The 23,131-nt window shown below is 33.3% G+C and overlaps 1 pseudogene; it reads left to right on the top strand.

Annotated features, from left to right (window-relative positions):
- The first annotated feature begins 18,502 nt into the window (after positions 1–18,502).
- Positions 18,503–21,900, top strand: LOC149569342 (serpin-ZXA-like; annotated as a pseudogene).
- The last annotated feature ends 1,231 nt before the right edge of the window (positions 21,901–23,131 follow it).

Genomic DNA, 23,131 nt, shown 5'->3' with positions numbered 1-23,131 from the left:
GGGGCAATCATATTGCTATGTCAAAGAGAGACAAACTGTAGACACCTAAATCTGATTGCACAATTAGGTAATCATATTTAGTCATCTCTTAAGGTACTATTGGTTAAATATTTGTTATTTAATTAATTAATTGTCATCCACTAATTAATTAATTTACTTAATTAACTATAGTTCAATTGATAAAATTAAATGATAACCCAAAATCAATATATCAATTAAATCCATATTCCTCTATTAAATTAAACAAATCCCTAAATCTATTTAATTTAATCCCACATCCCTTAATTATTAAATAAATCATTTAATAAATTATCCAAACCCCTAAAACATCCCTAAACCCTATCTTTACCCCTAATCCAACCCATTCACCCATACTACCCTCACTTAACCTCCTAACTAACCCATCCTATCAAAGCTAAGCCACTTGCCCACTTTAACCACCTTTCTAAACTAATTCTAGTGCCATTCTTAAACATGTGCACAACTTTAAGCAAGGGTTAAGACTTCCTAACCCAAGCCAAAGTCAACTAGTCTCCCTTATCATCTTCCATCCCTATCCAAGAGCATTAATAGCTCTTACATGCCATTAATGCCTCTTACATCTCTCTTTATGTCTCTTACATCTCTCATTATGTCTCTTACATCCCTCTTACACACTCATCCTCCCTCATTACTCCCTTTGACCAACCATTTTCTCATCACCCCACACTCATCCTCCTTATGACAAGTGTCACTCCCCTATTGGCTCCAAACAAGCACAATCCATGTGCTTCCCTTTAAAAGAATCTTATCCCTCCCTCACCATTCTTCCATCCTTACATCTAGACCTACCATTTTGCTACCCCTTAGCTTATAAATAAAGCCCTTCCCTCTCACAATCCATTACCCTCTTTTATGCAAACTTATAATGCCCCACTAACTACTAAGTCATACCCATTTTGTACCATACCCATGCTAAAATACATCCACACCTCCATTGTTGAATCTCTCACCCATCTACACACTTGGTAGAAAAACTCCGCCCATTGGAAGCTTGAGCACACCATGAGCATACATCCCCTATCCATTAGGGACATAACTTTGTCATCGTAGGTTTTCCCCAAGGAGCTTACCATTCTTTCTTTGCAATCCTTTCGGTGATAGACTCATCCTATCATAAGTGTTAACTTATTTAGTTTTTTGAATGCTTTATTAGTTAGTATTCCTTTATTACACTACTAGATCAGGTGATACACTAATTGGCATTGGTGATCAAACTAGAGGTAATATGTTCTTCCTTAACATGAATGATGTTAGTTGTCTATTTTTATAATTTTATGATGTGTGGCTAAGGCATAAAAAACTATGTCATGTAAATTTTGATAATTTGGTCAATATTAGTAAGACGAAGAGAGACAGAGGTTTTCCAAAATTGAAGAAGCCAAATAATGTAATATGTAAACAATGTTAGTTAGGCAAGATGGATAAATCTACTTTTAAAAGTAAGACTCACTCTTCAACAAAAATTCTTGAATTAGTTCATATTGATTTATGTGGACCAATCAATGTGCAAAGCTACAAAGGTGACAAGTACATTATCCTATTTTTTTATGATTATTTTAGGATAATGATATTTATGTTGTAAAGAAACAATATGATGCATTTAAAATGTTTAAGTGCTACTTGGAAAGACTTGAAAAAGAAACTAGCAAGAGCTTCAAATGTCTGAGATCTAACAAAGGTGGAGAGTTCATATCAAATGAGTTTGAGATGTTTTGTAATGATAGAGGAATCAAGATATAGACTTATGCACCTAGAATCCCTCCTTAAAATGGGATTGTAGAAAGGAAAAATAGATCTATGATGGATTGTTCTAGAACAATCATGATGGAGAAGAATTTTACTTTTAAATACTAGAGAGAAGCTATTAGTACAACTGTTTATACCTTGAATAGAGTACAAGTCAAGAAAGGTACAAATTCTACACCTTTTGAACTTTGGTATGGATACTCACCCAATATAAATTATTTTAAGGCATTTGGAAGAAAATTCTACATTCTTAAGGATAATAGGAATGGAGAATTTAATGCTAAAAGTGAAGAAAGTACATTCCTTGGCTATTCCACAAGAAGTAAAGCTTATAGATGTTTAAATTCTAACATTAAGAAAGTTGTGGAAAGTGAAAATGTGAAGTTTGATAAATATATAGACTTATAAGAATCTGAATTTGCAAAAGAACTTGAATATTATAATTTTTTTGTGTACTTCTATGATAACATGAGGAGTGATGAAGCTGTGAACCAAGTTGCAAATCAACAACAACAAGTTTCAATGACTGTTGAGTCACATACAATGAATGTTGAGCTACATTTAGGAACTAAGCTACATTCAAGTATTGAGTTACAATCAAAAGATGAGGTATATTCTAATAATGAGATCAATGCACATGAAAGAAATGTTGACTTACCTAATAAAGAAGCAATAGTGATTCTAAAGTTCAAAGATCCATTGAAGAAAATAGAGAAGAACCAAGATTCTCAAAGTATGTCAAAAAGCATCAACCTTCTACAAAAATTATTGGAGATAAATAGGCTAGACCTATGACAAGAAACAAATTGAGAAGTGATACATGTCTATTAAGCATGCATGATCCAAAGTCAGTAAATGATGCATTAGAAAATGATGACTGGAGTCAAGTCATGAGAGACGAGATTGAGCAAACTAAGAAGAATAAAACATATTCACTTGTACCTAGACTAGAGAACAAAAATGTTATTGGAACCAAGTGGGTTTATAGAAATAAACTGGATGAGAACGGTGAAGTTACAAGAAATAAAGAAAGATTAGTTTGCAAGGGGTATGCTCAAGAAGAAGGAATTGACTATGGAGAAACATTTTCCCCTGTTGCAAGATTGGAAGAAGTGGGAACTTTTCTTGCTTACTCTGCATACAAAGGTTTCAAATTTTATTAGATGGATGTGAAATCTTCATTTTTGAATGGTATACTAGAAGAAGAGGTCTAATTAAAGAACATGAAGGATTTGTTGATGAAAACAATAATAAAATTGTATGTAGATTACATAATGATTTATATGGTTTAAAGAAAGCATTCAGAGCATGGTATGAGAGGCTTCATAATTATCTTGTGAAGATTGGTTTTGAGAGAATTGATGACAAGAGTAATCTATACTTGAAGACTGAAGGTGGTAAATGTATTTTACTAACTGAAATTTTTGTTGATGATATCATATTTGGAGGATAAAATGCATTGTGTAAGACATTTACTGATGAGATGATGAAAGCGTTTGAGATGTCCATGTTTGGAGAGATTAAATTACTTTTTGTCTTGCAAGTGTATCAAATTTATTAACTCAGTCCAAGTATGTGAAGGAAATATTGAGAATTTTTGTTTTGGAAGATTCAAAACCTATTGACACACCTATGGTCACATGAAATAAACTATCAAAGACTGATGATTCTACTCAAGTAAACCAAACTTTCTACAAGTCTATGATTGGAAATTGCAATATGTAGTTCATAGTAGACCTAGCATTACATTAGCTATTGGGATTGTTACAATACTTTCTGCAAATCCTAAGGAGAATCATTTGTGGAGTCAAAAGGACTACTACTAAAGCTAAATATGTTGCTGCTGCAATGAATTGTACTAATATCATATGGATCAAGCTGCTAGTCAAAGGAATGGAGGAAATTATTGAACCTATGATACTTTATTGTGACAATACAAGTGCTACAAACATACCTAAGAACATTGTGATGCATACAAGGACAATAGACATAGCTATCAAGTATCATTACTTGAGAGAGTTGGTTCAAGACAAAGAAGTGAAAATGGAATTTGTGAATACTAAATAATAGATAGCTGATATATTCACAAAAGATTTACCTAAGGATGCTCATTAGTATCTAAGAGGTAAGTTAGGGGTGGTACCCCAATCCAAATTTGTTTAAGAAGCATGAGTAGTGTCCTATATCAACTACATTAAACATCATATTTTACAATTTGATGCAGTGGATATTACTTTAGGAGCTGCCTAAAGTAATCAAAGAGTTGGAACAGAAGACTAGTGACAAGTAAGGTGACAAAGGGAGAATTTGAATTGTTAACATCTACATATTGAGATGACAAGTCTTTGGCATTATTGTTAAAAAGGAAGAAATAGCCAAGAGGGAGAAATACAGAGAGGAATATAGAGAAAGAAAATTATGTTGAAAGAGGGAGAGTTACATTAGAGGGAGAAATAACTTGAAGAGAAGAGAGGGAGATACAATCAGAGAATAGACAAAGAAACCAGAGATATACTATAGAGGGAGACATTAAAGAAAGAATAAAATTGACAAAAATCACATTACCCTACACAGATAGAGGACACATACAGATAGAGGGAGAGATTGTAATACAAAGCATTAATTTTATTTTTGGTATTGTTCTTGGTATTGGTTTGCCATCAATGCCAAAGAGGGAGATTGTTGAAAATAAGATTTTTTGTATGGAATATGGAACAATCATTATAGTGTCAATGATGTCAAAACTACTACTTGCTATTGAGACACCAACTTATTTGGATTGAATGCTATCTTTTTTTTATTTTTGAAAATGATTTAATCAAATGAGATAACAAGAGCACCTAGAGGAAAGGTTGAGTTATTTGATATATAAAAGAATTACTAAGACCAAGCAAGACATGGTTGATATGTTGTATTGTTTATCTACTTAAAGCTAAAGTTGATGGATACTCTAGCTAAGTCTAGAAGAACAAAGAAAAAAATGAGTCTACTAAGCTTGATTGAGTGATTAGTTGGTGCCAAGCAAAGTTATTTCAAGTGGAGTAGAAAATTAGTTAGTGCCTAGCAAAGTGGAGATCTAGTGTATGTTAAGTGAATTTAGTATGAGATGAGTAAATTCTAGAGTGTGTCGAGTGATAGTAATACATAGTATGTGATGAGTGAATGTTAGTGGATAATGAGAAACATAGTATGTGTCAAGCATTAGAGGCTAGTTATTGCCAGGTGATAACAATTTGAGTTAGATCATGGATTCACTGAATTCGACTTGACAAAGTTAATTTATTAGATTGTGTAAAGTATGTAGAAGATAAGCTTGATGAACTATAGGCACATAATTCAAGATAAAACATTTTGAGGAAAATTCAAAGAGGATTGTAGAAGAAGTTTCTAGAAGGAACACAATGGAAAAGAGGGAAGATTCAATGAATCTAACCTAACCTTAAAATGGACGATTGGTATTGAGAAAAAAAAGACCTAAATTCTTTTTATAAGGGGATACAAGGATTGAAGCATTAGTTGGCATGTGTGAAAACCTAAAGAAGACAAGGAGTCTAGGGTGTTGCTTCATATGGTGGCCAAATAAGAGACTCTCCAATTGGCATGCAAAGTAAGAAGGCTTAAGAGGATGAATGCTTGAAGGGTGGTGAGCTATCAAATTTGAACTGAATGAATGCAAGAAGAATGGAGGACATAAATATAGATCTATAATCTACAAGTGAGTTGTGATTTTCTATCAAATCAACTCTTACTGATACATTCTAATCATTATATTAGCTGAGGATAAATCCTTTGGATTAAGGATGACCTAATAGTCACTTGTAAATCCTTTAACCGGGTGACATTCTAATGTAATGTTTTAAAGTCCTCTAACAAGTCTCACTTCTAATAGGGTGACTAAAATCCTTTAACTAGATTACATTTAACAGTGTGTATTGTAAACTTTAACAGGGTTGGCCTTTCATAGGGCATCACTTTAGAAGAGTGAGAATTAATATCATGTTACTAATGGTTTTTGCCAAATTGGGTTTCCATATAAAATCCTTATGTTGAATGTGTTATTGACTCTATTATATTTCATGTTTATATTTTTGCAAATTTATTTTGACCTAGGATAGTAACCTACAAGTTTAAGTATTAGATGATCTAGTGGATGCATGAAAGATACATAATTAGGATATATATATATATGTAAAGTATTCTAGGTAATTCCAATAAGAGCATCCTTGCCACTGGAGGATTTTCCTTACTCTAAGATGCTATTGGGAATGTAGTGATCTTGTAATTGGAAGGGCCAAGGTGTGCCCTTGTTGAGATACTCCCTAATCTTGACCATCCATATGATTGGTGTCACCATCTAGGTTCATGACTTGGATAGGGGAGGAGGGCTTAGGTGCTAACTTTTCTTACTCTTTCTCATTTCCCTTTTCCTTGTTCTCTTCATACTTTCAAAATTTTCCTATATCTAGAAGAGATCCACCTCCATAAGTACTAGTGATTGGAAAATTCTTGTCTAGAGGTTGGTTGCCACCTTGGCCAATTAAATAGGTTGGACTTGCAAATGTCAAAGTAGCATCAATAATGATTGTTAATACAATTGATTGAGCAGCTCTAGAAGATACTCCACTAGTGGAGACAATACTTCCCATTCTCTTCTTACTCACTTGGGTCCACTCTACCCACTTGTCCTTTCTTTTGATGATTCTATGCATGAGGACCTCCATGGTATCGATGAAAAGACCTATAGGTAGGGTAGGTATGAAGGGAGTGTCTTCAATTTTCTTGTAAGAGGAGGGATGCATATAGGAGCCATCATATGCAAGATCAAAAAAATCAATAGAATCATTGTATAATTTTACTTCATCAATTATCAATTGGGACCAAAACTTCTCCCAGGTTTGATCACTCATTGAGACATTCACTAAAAAAATATTTAGTGTCTAAAATGTGTTTAAAGGAATATCCCACCTTAAAATGATCTCTCATGAAGTTTATTGGGTCATACTGAGGCTTCAAAACCTCATAGTTGATCAATTTGATCTTACTTTAAAAGCCCTTTACTAGATTCTAAGCATCAGAACTAGAGGCATAAGAATAGTGTCCAATGGCTATGGGAATGGAAATCTAGGCTATTATTTTCACATTTGAACATAAAGTGTTCACTTCAAGAATTTTTCAACACAATTCAACAAGTAAAAGCCTGTCCTCTGGGTACCTATGTTTTCTTTTGGGAAAGCCATCAAAAGCATCTATGTATAGGTATGAAAAGCTCAAAAATTGGGTGAATGAGCATCCAAATTGGCTAATAGCCAAAGTTTCTTGTGTTGAAAATATTCTCTTAGAGAATCCTTGATATTCCTTACATTATCTCATAGTAAAAGCATTGTTTACTATGACATGCTCCTCATAGGTTCTCTACAGCTGAAGGTGTAGGTAGAACTCATACACCTTTGTATGTTCATCATAATTTTGAATGCTAGGAAGTCCCAACTATGGGTGATGGATAGTCAAGGAATAGATTAGATAAGAAGGCATGTAAAAATAGTTGAATCCCTTGGCTAAATTCAACCATGAGGTGAGCTCATCACATATAATCTAGGCCCAGTCAATATGCACACCTTTGGCACAAATGGCATGCAATAGGATGAAGTGGTGCTCAAAGAACTCTAGAATTTTCTCTTTTCCTTTTAATCTGAGTAGCAAGGTGAGGATATCTATAATATCCCTTTTCAAATTGGTTCTAAATAGGGTCTTCAACATCTTGCTTTTCTTTGAGCATGAAATTTGAAACCAGGTCCTTTGCGTATCCTCCCTTCTCTAGGTCTTCTTCTTGTGGAACATGGATATAGAGGAGCCAAAGTAAATGTTACAATACTCCTCCTTTACAGGCACACCAAAAGTAGACTACATTAAAGGCTTGTTGATTGAGAGGAGGATAAACTAGTTAGGGAACATAATTTTCCTTTTCTTTGGATTCTATCTCTTTATGCACTCCTTTACTATCTGTAGAGCATGTAGAGCCATGGGAAAACTAACAACTTCCACCAATATAATCTCTTTCAAATTTTAAGTAATTAGGCGGATAGGCTGATAGTTATGTCTTCTGTGAAGATCACCTAAATCATAAAACTTAAATGATGTATCTATTAAATGTTTTAACTCACTGTCTAAGCCTATAAGCTTACCATAACCTACAACTCTAATTTCCATTTGCTATGATTGTAAAGATGTAATTCTTGATAAATAGTCATTAAAAATATATGATGAAACAAATTTGAGGCAAATTTAATGAACAGATGCAGAAATCTAAATGGTAGCACCACACGAACAAAATTAAGGTTGGCTAACCATCGTAATGGTATGATTTGCATTAAATTTAGTAATCAATGAATTTTTAAAAATTTGTGTTTTCATGCACATAATAACTCATAATCTTGAAAGCTTTGTTGCTTTACTTTAAGTAAAGTCCTATCATTAAAGCACTTATTGAAACAAGGGTTTTACTTTAGCGGAAAACACCTTGTTTCCTTTAGAATCCAAAAAGAATATTTGTTTAGTTACTTAGTATGTGTAGGGGAAAGAGTGTAGATCAAATTTTCCATAAGCCTAGTTTTTCTTTGATTCAAAAATATAGTGCAAGGAATGGTCCTTTAATAGCTTGAGCACTTCATTCTTTAATTCTCTACACTAAGCACTTAACACTTGATTTTTTTAATGTCAAGGTTACACCTTTATGGCTAACTTTACTGGGAGCGTCTTTTGGGCATCTCTGAAGAATAATTTCCCATTAGAGTCACTTGGATTTAAGTTTTTCCAAACCTTCAAAGAAGTGGCCTTTCACATGGTTCAGGGATAGAAAACCTCTCTAAAAGTAGTGTTTTTTGAAGAGAGGAAAAGTTCATGACATCTTCCCTTTTATCTCGATCTAATGGCTATGAGGTGATGCTTTGAGTACGGATCTTTCATCATAAGTTCTAAATAATCCCTTTTAGCATTATGATTATCCTTCTTATACATAAAGACTTAGAATTGGGCATTAGCCAAGTTGGTTTTAGAAGTAGAATAAAAATATTGTATAGGTAGCTTGTCAGCAGTCTCTTATATCTTATTATAACTAGACTAGATATTGCATATGTTGCTAGTGTTGTATCTAGGTAAATGGTGAATCCACATTATGATCATTCGAAAGATGCTAAGAGGATTTTGAGGTACATCAAAGGCACTTCCAAGCTTGATATAGAGTACAAACATGAAAGAGAACCTACTTTAGTAGGTTATACAAATTTTGATTATGCAAGAGACATTGATGATAGAAAATCAACTTTAGGATACATCTTTCATCTTGGATCTAGACCAATTTATTAGAGTAGCAAGAAGCAATCAACAATATCACTTTCATTAGCAGGGGTAGAATATATTGGCAGATCAAAGGCATCTCAAGAAGCTCTATGGTTCAAAAGACTACTTCAAGAGACACATCATCAACAAGCTCATCCAACCACTATATTCTATGACAACCAAAGCACCATCAAGGTTGTGAAGAATCTTGTATACCATGCTAGGTCCGAACAGATTGAATTTTATCATCACTTCATTCAATACTTGATGGATAGTGAAGTAGTAGACCTATACTTCTATGGCACTAAAGATCAAATTGCATATATATTTACCGAAGCATTATCTATTGTTAAATTTCTCAAGTTTAGAACCTTTCTATATCTCAAAGAGGTTGATGTTTGAATTCATTCTTGTAACAATTTCTCCCACTTAAAGATGTATTAGTGATAGTAATTAAGGTACGGTGTTGGAATAATTACACAGTTGAATGAGTAGTTATCATTGTTTGTTACAACTATACAACAAGTTGTTATTCACATCTTCCACCCTCTTCAATTAGTGACTAAGTAAACTTGTAGTTAAATCATCTTTTACCTCTTCCATGCATGAAGTTAGTTGAGATTTTCTTGGTTCTAGAAAATGTAAACATCTCTATATATAGAGAGGTAATTGCATTGAAAATCAATCAATCAATAAAAGATAGTTTCTCTTCCAATATGTTTCATGTTATTCTTTTCTCTTAAATTTATTTATTTTTTCCTTCATCTTTCAATATTTTGATATACTATGTATTTGAATATCAATGACTAAACCATGCTTTGAATGGTCACTCATCAATCTGCAAAACCCTATCAATGATATTTCTACAAATGATGAGTATTACATGACACTTCCTTTCTGTTCTCTCCACAAGGAAAACTCTCATCTAGCACAAATTGGGGGTATTTATAATTTGGATTATCCCACACTTCTCCAACTACAAGCTATGGAGAGAAAAACTCAAGGAAAAATATATGTTCAGAAATTCATAACAAAGATGGAGGCAATTTCTGAGCATTTTTGGAAACCTTTTTTTTCTTGCCTAGGCTTTGACTGGCTCATTGCTAACCAAAATGAGTATCCCCAATTGATGGACATGAGCATCTCAACCTCTCTTCCCCAATTTTGGAAATTCTATGGAAATCCATTTCAAGGAGAATTATGCAAAGAAGACATTGGAAGAGCCTTTATGTAAGATTGCAGAAATTGTATGGAGCATTGTAAGTGGTTCTGAAAATAGTGATTATTCCATGATTTCTGTAGATTGGGTGGAGGAGAAGAGATCTACCATGATGTTAGAAAGAGTGTATGTGGATGAGAGCTCTATCATGGTGGTGTCATTAGAGTGAGGAAACTACTATTGGTGAGAGATATCATTAGTGCAAAAATTAGATATGATAGAGATTAACAAGTGGGCTCTCTATGGAGTCTATGGTCCAACATGGCTCTAGTATTTGGAATCATGGGAAATGCCAGTGTGTTGGGGTTATGGGTAGTTCTAATGGTTTGGCTATCTTTTGGGATCCACAAAAAAATTATCCCCTTGGCTGGGTGTCTTCTCACTTAGCTCTCTCTATGGTGGCTTTTGCTTTGGACTTAGGAAAGGTAATCATGATTACTAATGTGCATGTACCTGTTGATTTTGTGGGAAAGGATGAACTTTAGAGGCATATTCAGTATGTTATAAATTGTTACCCTTTTCATCCTTGGGTGTTAGTAGGAGACTTCAATTCTATTTTAAGTCTGGAGGAGAAACAAGGTGGTTTTGCTAGATTGGGGCCTTCTTATGCTCTTCTTTGTCAACACATATTGCTTTTGCATCTCTCTAATGTTAAGCCTTCTAATGGTCTCTATACTTGGAATAATTGAAGGACTGGGGTTGATGATATCTTAGAACATCTGGATAGATTTCTTGTTTATTGTTTCTGGGTTAGTGGCACCCTTACTCTCTCTTTAAAAATTCTGGACTATAGGGGTTTTGATCATTGGCCAATCAATTTTTTTTCTATTGGGGCTTTTATTCCAAAGTTTCAATCTTTCAAGTTCTAGTTGATGTGCCTTTGTGACTCCTCTCTTCTTGATTTTGTTTTATGTTGGTGGAGAGATGGTGCTCCTACATATGGTCCTGCTATGTTTTCATTTTTAGAAAGGCTTCAATATGTTAAAGGTATCTTAGGATATGGAATAGAAAATGCTTTGGGAACCTTCACTCTATGAAGAGGCTTTCTCAAGAAGATCTTGATGTCATCACTAGGAAAATTAGAGATCGAGGTTTCTCAGAGGATCTTGGAAATATTGAACCCCTTGCGTCTAGAGCTCTAGAAGAATTGGAACTTCGAGAGGAAATGTTCTCGAAGAAAAAGGCTAGAGTTGATTGGCTCTAGGAATGTGATAGGAAGACTTTTTTTTTCCATAAAACTGTGCAATCTCGTTGGAATCAAAGCAATATCTCTCCTTTGGTTAATTCTCAAGGTATCTAACTGACTTTCTTACCAACTTTTTTCTAGGAGGCTACTCGATACTTTTCTACCATCTTCTTTGAGGACTCTCCTCGTATTGATAATGAAGAAAATATTATTTTGTCTTGTATTTTTTTCCTTATTAATCAAGAAATGAATGATTATCTCATGTGACTGATCTCTTTGGAAGATCTGGAGGAGGTGGTATTTGGCATGCCTAAGGGAAAGGCTCCTGGTCTTGATGGCTTTCTAGTTGAGTTCTTTTAAGAATTCTACGACATCATAATCATGACTTGTTGCAGTTACTTTTAAGGAATCCTATTCTAGCAAGCAGATGCTTCAAGCATTGCATTCTTCTTTCCTGACTCTTATTCCAAAAAGAGAGGGTGCTAATCAATTGGAGTTTTTTAGACTAAATGCCTTATGTAATGTGGTTTACAAAGTCATTACTAAGTTGATTGCTTAGAGAATTAAAAAGTGGCTCCCCATTATTATCTTAGAGGAACAAGGTGGTTTTGATGCTAGAAGACAAATTTTGGATGGGGTGGTTATTTCTATTGAGGCTATTTACTCTATGGCTAGTTCAATAGAGAGATCAATGTTTGTTAAGTTGGATATGGCTAAGGCCTATGATAGAGTTAAATGCAGCTTCCTAAGGAATATTCTTCTCACCTTTGGCCTTAGCTCTAACTAGGTGAGTTGGACTATGAGTTGTGTTACTTCTACCTCTTTTTCAAATTTTCTTAATGGTCAACCTTCCTAGCTATTCAATGCCTCTAGAGGTCATCGCCAGGGTGATCCTCTCTCCCCATATCTATTCATCATCATGATTAAGGGTTTGGGTTGATTCATTAACTATCAAGTGTCCCAAAATTCTATTTAGGGGTGGTGGTGGGGTAATAGTTTACCTATTCTTTCTCACCTTCAATTTGTTAATGATTCTTCTCTTGTGCATCTTGCTAGAATCAAGGGAGCTGAAGCCTTTTGACATAATTTGGATATTTATTTGGCAGCTTCAAGCCAAAAATTTAATGAGCACAAATCTTCCATTAATTTTTTTAATGCTCTTGATTCTATTTAGCAAAGGATTGCTAATATCCTATCGTTTTTGATTGGATTGCTTCCTTTGACTTATCTTGGAATCCCTATTGTTGTTTCTAGGCATCCATAACTCTTCTGGAAAGAAATTATTACCAAGCTTTAGGATAAGGTAGATCATTGGACTCATCAATGCCTTTCTATTGTTGCTCGGGTTACTCTTCTTTAATCTTTTGTTCAAGCTCTTCCTACTTATAGAAGCATGGTTTAGGCTACTCTTGTTTACTTTCTCAAGGAGTTTGATGCTCTTTCTCAAAAATTCCTTTGGAGTGGTAATTTATGTAGCACTAAATGGAGTTTGATTAGCTGGGAGAGTGTTTATAGGCCTAAAATGGAGGGTGTCTTGGTCTTCAATCAGCTCTCTTGAGTAGTCAAGCATTGATTGCTAAGCTTTATTGGCGATGATGCTGTAGACAACATCAACTTTGAGCTCATATTATCACCCATAAATATTTTCATGGTGTTGATCCATGCTCTATTTCTACACTTCCTCTTGAAGGTCTTGGCTCTATGGTCTAGAATACTTTGAAGACTAGTGTTGTGTTAGTCAAGAGAGGTATGTTCTGGATATGTAAGGGAACTTATGATGCTTTGTTTTGGTCTAATGCTTGGGATAGATTCCCATCAATATTATCCATGTACCCTCATCTTCAAACTCTCTTTGATTCTTTTCATGCTACTGGATGGAATAAAGTGGCTCATTACAAGACTCCTTATCAATTGGGACTTTTTGTTGGTCACAAATGGAAGCACTCTTCTAATTGGCCTCCTAGAGGCATAGAGGTTAATTGTCAGGATCTTTCTTAGATTTTGGCCTCTAGGGAGTGTTCGTCTTTGCTAGGACTAGATGTTTTGGCTTGGGGAGGTAGCTTATCTGGTAAATATTATGTCTCTATTGGGTATCAGGAGATAACTAGACAATTATTTGGGGATGCTGAGGCCCCTTGGTGGAAGCATGCTTGGAATAAAGTTTCTTGGTCTAAGTGCATTCTTTTCATATGGCTAGTGGCTCACAACTATTGTCTTACATGGGATAATCTTTTTAAACATGGATTTTAGGGCCCCTCTTATTATGTTTTGTGTGGTAATGGGAGCAGTCTGTCTCCCATATATTCTTCCATTGCTCCTTTTTCTACTCAACTATGGCACCTTTAGTGGAGTTCTTGGGGTTGCTCTTGTAGGCATGCTTCCTCTCTGCCTAAGTTTTGGGCCTGCTTGGGTGGTGCTCGCTCCAAGTCTTCACCCCTCCATGTTGCTTGGATTGTTGGCCCATAGTTCATTCTTTGGCATATCTAGTTAGAAGGGAATTGTCAAATATTCCAAGATGTTCAGATTGGTGTTATGCATCTTTGGTGGAAGATCTCACATTCTATTCAAGTGAAGTGTGTGCTAGATGGGGGTATGGATCTAGTTGATCTTGCTCTATACAATCACCTCAATTTTCATCTTTAGGATGGGGTTGTAGCTCAATGGTTTCAAAGAGTGCCCAGGCAACCCCAACAACAGAGGAAAGGACAAGTGAATCAAGATGGGCATTAGACTCCTCCTCCCCATGGAGTTCTCAAAATTAACACTGATGGTTCTTCCTAGGGGAATCCAGGCCCTGTTGGTATTGGGGGAGTGGCTCATTGTAGATCTAGTGATGTTAAATTCTTTTTCTCAATACATAAGGGGGATTACACTAATAATCTCATGGAGGCTCCGGCCATTTTATATGTTGTGGAACAATGTTGTTTGCAAAGATGATGCAAGATTATCTATGCGTTTGACTCCCAAGTGGTGGCGAACTTGCTTTCCTTGCAAGAGCTTGTAGATGTTAGTTGGCAACTGGTCACTGTTATTAATCAGACTCTTCTCTATTGTACCTCTTTTAAGTTCATAAGGTTTACTTACATTCCTCATGAATTGAATAGAGTTGCTGATTGTTTGGCCAAATGGGCTTCTGGTCATGCTCTAGGCTAGTATATTATGGATAGGGGACAACTTCTCTCTAAGATGGTGCAAGAATTTGGATAGAGCTCCTTGTTGAGATCTCCTTGTTGTAATTCTTTCTGTCTTGATAAATTTTTACCCCTCTTTCCAAAAAAATACTGAGATCTATTATTCTTATTACTTTTAAATTCATGTTTCTAGACTTTTGACAATATATGTGACATATTTTTCATAAAAGAACCTTTTAATATTTAATTAGATATGCTACACACACAAACACACACACACACACACACACACACACACACACACACACACACACACACACACAACCAAATAAATAATTATAAGAAACATAAATTAAAAAAAATGAAAATATAAAAAATACAACTATTAAATTTAATAGAATAATATAAATTATTTTTAAAATTGCTTTAAAAATGTTTTAAACTTATATTATTATTTTAAAACGTTTTAAACTTATACTTTCTAAACATTTTACTATTGAATTATATAATGAAATATAAAATAATAATATATTACTAAGTAGATTTTTTTTTAAAATTAATTAAAAATAATTTTTTTGGCCTTCTATATTTTTAAATCTCAATACTTAACTATATTGTCTTGGTAATAAATAAAAAACTTTTATTCATATTTTAAAAAATTTCTTTGATGAAAAAATAATATTTGTGTAGGGTATTTTGGCAACTTTTATGTTGTGAAAATGAAGTTAAATATATTCAAAATTTGAATAAGAATTTGTTTCTAGATTTATGCATGGCAATTGTCAAAAATCTGTGAAATAAGATGGGGTTAGAAAGAGTCAGAGGAGTGTTTATGTATGTCAATAACAAAGATAAAAAAATAAGGATAGGGAAGGGGAAAGAGAGTGTTTATGAATAACTATTCAAAAACATTATAAAGTATACAAGACTATGATCTTAACCTTTACATCTTAACCCTTACATCCTTCAAGTAGCAATTTTATTTTTTATTTTAATTAGCGAGACCTTGTATTTTTCACGAAGACGATCTTGCAATGTATAAGATAATCAAACATATTTAAAACATTGACGTAAATATCTGCCAGTTATATTTTCTTTAAGAACGTCCAACTTATATAGAGAAATCGTATCCAATGTGCATTGTTTAAAACAAATTACCTTTCATAAAATAATACTAGCAGTCGCATGCTTTTGTGCATGCAACAATGCGCCAATAGAAAATATTTCATTTTTACAACTAATTAGATAAAATCTAAAATGTACTAAATAAAAAATATATAAGTAATTAATTATTTTTTTTATCAATAATTCCATCTAAATACAATGAAATAAATGTTATAAATATCTTGTATCATTAAATCAAAGTACAATTTTTTATTTTTTTATATCTAACCATTTCATAATTTACCTTGACTATATTTGTTTTGCATAGTAACAATCTAGCTTTGTTAAATGTAATATAAATCTCTACATATAAATTTTTTCATGACAATAAAAATACTATGTAAACCTCATTTCAATTAACATCATCTATTTATGATTATTTTCCTAACATCCATACACAAATTTCAAAAAATTATATTGAAATCAGTTATGAAAATGCAAACTACAAAGTCAATTAAGTCCATGAGGGAAACCATGTTGCAAGAAACATAATCTTTGTACAAATTTTGGAAATTTATTTTATAAATTTAATTTCATAGTTTACAAATAGATTTTAACTCAACAAACTCACAAAGGTTTTATTTTAAAAAAATCTTTAAATATTATTCGTATTAATTTAAGAAACTTCAAAAAAATAGAAAGAATCTATTATACAAGATATTTAAAATATCTAACCACCATATATAAGTAATGTAGCTTAAGATTTTTTTTAAAATATTAATAGAAATAATCTAAGTTAAGATTTTGGTTTAATAAAGATTTAAGAAACCAAAAAAAAAGTGAATTAGAGAGGACAATTTTTTAATATTCATATAAAAATCAAATGAAAAACTTGCACATTTTTAAAAATGAATCTACACTTTTAATCTAATATTTTTAACTAAATTTTTTTATTAATAATATCTAGACATATCCAAGCCTATATTTTTTTTTATGCAACTAAACATTTCTATATATTTATTTTTACTAAAGCATAATTAAAAATATTTCAAAATATAATTTGTATAAATTTTTATTTGTTTAATTATAAATTTTCATAGTTGTTCATTTTATCTATTTCTAATTGAACTAAGACGAATCCTCATTAAATTAAAATCAAACTTTTTAAATTTATAAAATGTAATCCTGATTAAATTAAAATCAAGCTTTTTAAATTTGGAAAATATTTATTATGTAATGTTAAATTATCAATTTAATTATAATAGTTATCAAATAGAAATAAATTATATTATATTTATAAATATATTTTAATTATAATTTTAAAATAGAATAGAAATTAATATCTAGATATATGAACAATATATCAATCTTTCTATTTTATTCATCTTTTTAACTTTAAATCACTTCATATTAGAAAGTTAATCTAAATTAAATTATTTCTAAAATGTTAATATAAACCTCATGCAAATCAATGTATATTCAAAAATTAAATTAAATTTTAATTTCAAGAAATAGTAAAGTAAAATTTAGATGCATAAATACTTTCTATATTTTTTTCTATTTTAATCCAAGTCATTCTTTATTTTAAAAAAAATATATTTTTCTTATTTTCTATATTTATCATTTTATTTTTGAACTTCTCTCTTGTGAAAATGTTTAAATGATTTTTCCTATTCAAGGTCTTCAATATCAAATGTATGTAATATGTATTTCAGTAAAGCTCTTATTGTTAAATCTTATTGCTTGCATATATAAGTAACACACCCCAATTTTAATTGTTGTTATATATATAATCACAAATAATCAATAAAAGTAGATTCTCAATAGACTTGAATCAAATAATGGTATCCAAATAGAATAGAGTGTGGAAATATAGCTCTCTTGATTTAAACAATTAACATAAAAAAGATTCTTGCCTAATTGAAAATGAATAATCTATCACAAAAATAATATACAGTCCTCGGACATTTTTGTACCTTCTTTCCAACACCAATGATTCAATGATTGACTAATTTTTCTGTACTACATATTTTTAAAAATATGGTGTAAAGAAAATGATTAATTGATTCACATAATTTATCACAGTATAAAACTCAAAAATCTATTAAAAAACCAAGAAAAATCAGCACTATTAAACTAATAAATGAGGTTATAAGGATTTTTGAACATTATTGCACCTATAAATCCAAATAGTTGAAAATAGGTGAAATCCTCCTCACACCATAGAAAAACCTTCACACACAAAATTTAACTATTCTACTTTGATTGAAAAGTTTGTTTTTATAAACAAATGTTAAACAAAATATATTAAATGAAAAGTTGAATAGAAAATAGAAATTAGAGACTAAATTAGAAATAAAAGTGATAGTTTTTAAGAGTCGAAAATAGAAATTGTTAAAAGAAAGATCCATTGTCAGAAAAATATGAAATCCAATAAACGCTGACAATTTTCCGACGAAAAATTGTAAAATCCGGGAGCAAAGCTCCCACATATAAGCCTATCGGCTTAATTATCCACCCTTCGATTTAGCATTTAGCTGTGTGCGCGTTGGATTACCCGAAATTTTCAGCAAAGGATTTTAGGTCGGCACAAGAAACTTTGGACAGTCCTGTACATGTTAAAGCTCAATTGAAAAAGCAAGATATCCTCAATGCCTGTTAGCTTCTATCCATTGTGAGGTAAAGCAAATTTCTATTTTGCAAAATTATTGTACTCTGCATACATTGAATTGAGGAGCTATGGATATTCAGTCTTCAATTCATAGTCAAACAGATTTCTCACTTCAATTTTTAAAAGAAGCATTAGATCAAAGTATTGGGAAAAATTGTGTGTTTTCTCCTTTGAGCATATTTATGGCATCGAGCTTGGCTGCAGGTGGAGCAAGGGGCGCAACACTGGAACAGTTCTACACGTCTCAACTTCAGTGATGTCAATAAATTGCATCAATTTTCTTCTCATCTTATCAATGTAGTCTTGGCAGATGGAAGTGTCAGTGGGGGTCCTCCGATATCATTTGTAAATGGATTATGGGTGGATCAGTCCATGACCTTGAAGTCCAATTACAGAGATCTTGTGAAAAATCATTATTATACTGAAATTAATACGGTGGATTTTATCAATAAGGTATATGTTTTTTCCTTTTTCTTCGATTTTGTGCATGCCTTTTCCTTTAACTTTGGTATATAGAGCATTGAATTTATTGATCAACATGAAAAGTAGATTCAGATGATGTCGGTATACTTTGTTATTTCATGTTTTTGAATCCTCAAATCGATGAAAAGTTATGTTTCTGTGAAGTTGCTCGAGTGTAATAAATCTTGTTGAATGCCTCTATTTAAATGGGTGTGAGGATAATCACTTTTTATGGTATGAGAATGTAATGCTTTGCTTAATCTGCAAGAAATATTTGATAGAAAAACTCATCCTGGATGTGCTGTTGACAATAACAAATCGACCATCAACTATAGGCCAGAATATTTGCGTTGGGTATTCTTATTTTATCCACAATTTCCCATTGAAACCATATTTTATACATCAATCCGAAACAAAACGGGACACTTTCAGACAGCTACATTTATAACAGAGAAAAAGACATTTCTCCTCTGAATTCATCAGCAAGACTATATTTAGGAACTAATTTCTTACCATTTTGCTGACTGTTATCAGGCAAATGAAGCTCGATGACGGTGAATGAATGGGCAGCAGAAGAGAGCAAGGGAAAGATACAAGACTTCCTTCCACCCGATTCTGTATCCCATTGTACTAGGCTGATTTTGGCAAATGCCCTGTATTTGAAGGGCGCATGGCAGAAAAAAATTGACCCATCTGCAACAAAAGAAAGCTCTTTCAACTTATTGAATGGGGAAAGTGTGCAAGTGCCCATGATGACTACTAAAAAGAAGCAATATATTACAATTCCTGATGACTGCAAAATCCTATACCTTCCCTATTTTCAGGGACAGGACAGGCGATGCTTCTCCATGTACATTATACTGTTGAAATTTAATCTCCAACTGCCTCATTTACTTGTCCGTATTGTTTTGCCGGCAGCTGCAGTATGTTTTTGCTTTTCTTTTACTCCACCAAATACTTCATTTATTTCAGCATGTGGTGGACTCCAAATTTTATTTTGCTATGTTTAATTTCTTCTCTTCTAGGACATTCTTCCGCTGTTTCTTTTAATTAGTGCGCTGAAGTTTTTGTAGTGTGAAAATGCAGAAGTCATTGTGTAAAAAAACAGAGCAAGAAGACAGAGTGCTGGAGTTTTTTTCTTTAAACTGTGTCATTCAACTGTAGCAACAGCAGTAAAAAAACAGAGTATTGTAATGTGCAGCTCCAGATTTTAGTTTAAATGATTAAAATGTGTTTTTAATTGCTGAAATGAAGCTATCTGATGTTTCAACATTTCTGCTCTGTTTCTTTATGGCTTAAATTATCAATCATCTGCTTCATTCCATCATATAGTACCCAAGATATCAATGGTCTTCTTGAATTGGAGAGAAAAGTTGATCTTAAATTTTGCCAATTATAAGCCCAATATGGGGTATCGATGGCTCTCGCCCCATCTTTCGATGGTTGACACGCTTAACCAATGATGACATTTGCAATCTTCACTTTCTCAATGGAGAAAACGTTTTGACACCATTTGGAGTGCTATTGCAGAACCCAAGATTGCCCACTTTGCTTGGTGCCTTGCCTTCCAAGGTCTTCCCCTGGGGCCTCGGCTCAAGCACATTGGGGTTTCTATCCCAGATGCCCCTTCTGTGGTCAACCTAAGTTCTTTTTGCATATTTTTTAGTTTTGTAAGCGTGCTCAAAATTATTGGCACTGGATTCATTATTTTTTCAAGCTTTTTAGGCCCGAACCTTTTTCATGGCACATGATCCTGTTGGGTGATTCCCCTAAAATTTTTCGAAAATTCACTCAGATTTGGCATACCTTCAGGATGGAAATTTTGTTTTCTCTGTGGAAAGATAAGAATGTTGTTCTGTTAACTAATAGTTTTTTGGATATTAACATTGCTATGTACACTAAAGCATGCATTTGTAACAATGTGATTATGCAGATCCGGGTGCAAGCTAATAAAATTGCCCTAAAGGTTGCTCACTTACAGGAATTGTTAAATCACTAGGGCAATGCTTCTTGTACCATTACCACAGTTCCTTCGGATGCCTCGGCTGATGCCTCTACGCCTCGTGGCTGCCATTCTCGCTGCCAGTCCTTAGGCCGCCACTCGCACACGTCACGCTCCCAAGCTTCCTGCCACCGATTTTTCAGTGGTGGTCATGGTGGATAGAGGCGCCGCTCTGATTCCCCACCCCGCAGTGGTTCTAGTTGGTCCCCGACTCCTCTTCTTGGGCCTTAGCGGGCGCATTTTGGGAAATTTCCTCGCCTGGCTTTGGCGATTTCTCCTCCGCGGCCAGAGATTAAGGATGCGAAGGCTGCCCTTGAACCTATTGCTGCTGATTATAGCTGGACTATTCCCAGTCTACCCCACAATCCCACTGATACATGAAAATTTCTTGATAAAGATGATCCTCCTCCTTCGGCTGGCACTGCATTGGTAGCCTGAGGTGGTTTATTCTAATTTTATTTTTTTTATGAATAGTTTTTGTTTCCGGCTGAGGCCATGTTTTTAAGTCCAGCTTCGGCCGTGTGAACTCTTTCGCAAGGTGATCTTGTATCCCCCGACCCCTTTTTTGTGAATTGTATTCTTAGTATATTGTATTAATAGAAAAGGATTATTCATAAAAAAAAATTCTAGAGCACCATCTTTACCTAGGAAACGAGGTGAAGGTACATTCTTTTCAGCTACCTCGCTTCAAGATATCATCTAGTGTTAATGCAAGTGAGATACTGAAAAAGCTGGGACTTGTCTTGCACTTAGCTAATGATGCTGATTTCAATGACATGGTTTCTGTGCATTTCAGAGGTTTATCACAATTCATATGTGGAGGTTAATGAGGAGGGTACTGAAGCAGTGACTCTCACTGCATTCGAGTATGAGTGGCGATACGCAACCACATACTCAGTTGAGGAGTTTCTAGCTGACCATCCGTTCATGTTTGTGATCAAGGAAGCCAATAGTGGAATTATCCTCTTTGTTGGGCATGTGCTCAATCCATCAAAAAGCTAATGTGAATATCCTGTAATGTTTGAAGTTAGCCCACTGAAGATATAATTATGAACAACGATAATTATCGGCTATTGTAATATCCACTGTTTTGAGATAATTATTGCTGAGATATTTAATAATTTGGGTTAAAATCCAAGGCTAATTGCTCATTATTTTACACAAAATTGGTCCAAATCTCAGTCCAATGACCAATGTAATCTACATTTAAAACACAATTATTTTAAAATTTTTGCTAGTGTTTTCCTAATGTTTTCTTATTGGACAATGTTATTTCGCCCTTAAAATAAAATAATATTTTCTTTCAGGTTGAGCATTGCCTGCCATTTTACTGCTGTGAGTCTCCAACTATCCCTATTTAGCCAACTACTTTATGTTTTGGTCTTTGGTACACATGTCCTAATTCCGAGAAGATTTAGACTCTATGGATGTCATTTAAAATTAGACCCAAAATAGAGTTGAAGCGATTGATCTATATTACATCAATGGTCCAAATTAATTCCTTTAACCATAAAAATGATAACATTAAACATGATGATGACCAAATTGGGAATACAAAAGGGCACATTATTAATCAATTCTTAATTGATTGGCATACTAAAAGTACATTGTACAATGTATACTTGGCATGTGGGCCATGGACCACTTGCGACTCTATAAATTCACCAAAAATTTACATAATCTCTCTTTGGAAAATGTCATATTATCAAACTATATTAATATCTTAGTCCTAAAATTAGTTTTTCTTAAAGCAGAAGTTGTGAATGCTGTTATGATTTTGTTAGACCAAAGCAAAGCAAACCCAGTAGCCAAACCAAGTGAAGAATAAACCTAATCATATTGATTTTTTCAATGATATTATCCAATATAAATAAGACTATTGAAAATTCCAACTTGTTAGACGTTTTCAATATTTTTAATAAGGTAGCGCTACATAAAGGAGTTCATCTTTAAGAAATGTGTATATGTTTAACTCTTTCCCAAGCCTTCATTGTGAATTCTCTTTTAGCTTTGTTACCTTTGACTTCTCTTTTAGCTTTGTTACCTTTTGCTTCACTATTACTAACAAATAGAAATGAAACAAGTATTGTTCAGACAAAACATATGTCTTTGTTTTTAACAGTAACTAAGGGACACACAAGTCTTATAAAGAATATAATAGTAAAACTATTCAAAGGATCATAAAATGATTACTATTTATGAAACATGAGTTTGACTCAAAAACTATATAGAT

Source organism: Cupressus sempervirens, chromosome 3, assembly GCF_028749045.1.
Source record: "Cupressus sempervirens isolate cs-2001-9-10 chromosome 3, ASM2874904v1, whole genome shotgun sequence".
In the NCBI taxonomy this organism is placed as follows: domain Eukaryota; kingdom Viridiplantae; phylum Streptophyta; class Pinopsida; order Cupressales; family Cupressaceae; genus Cupressus; species Cupressus sempervirens.
This window is presented reverse-complemented; position numbering and strand designations above follow the sequence as displayed.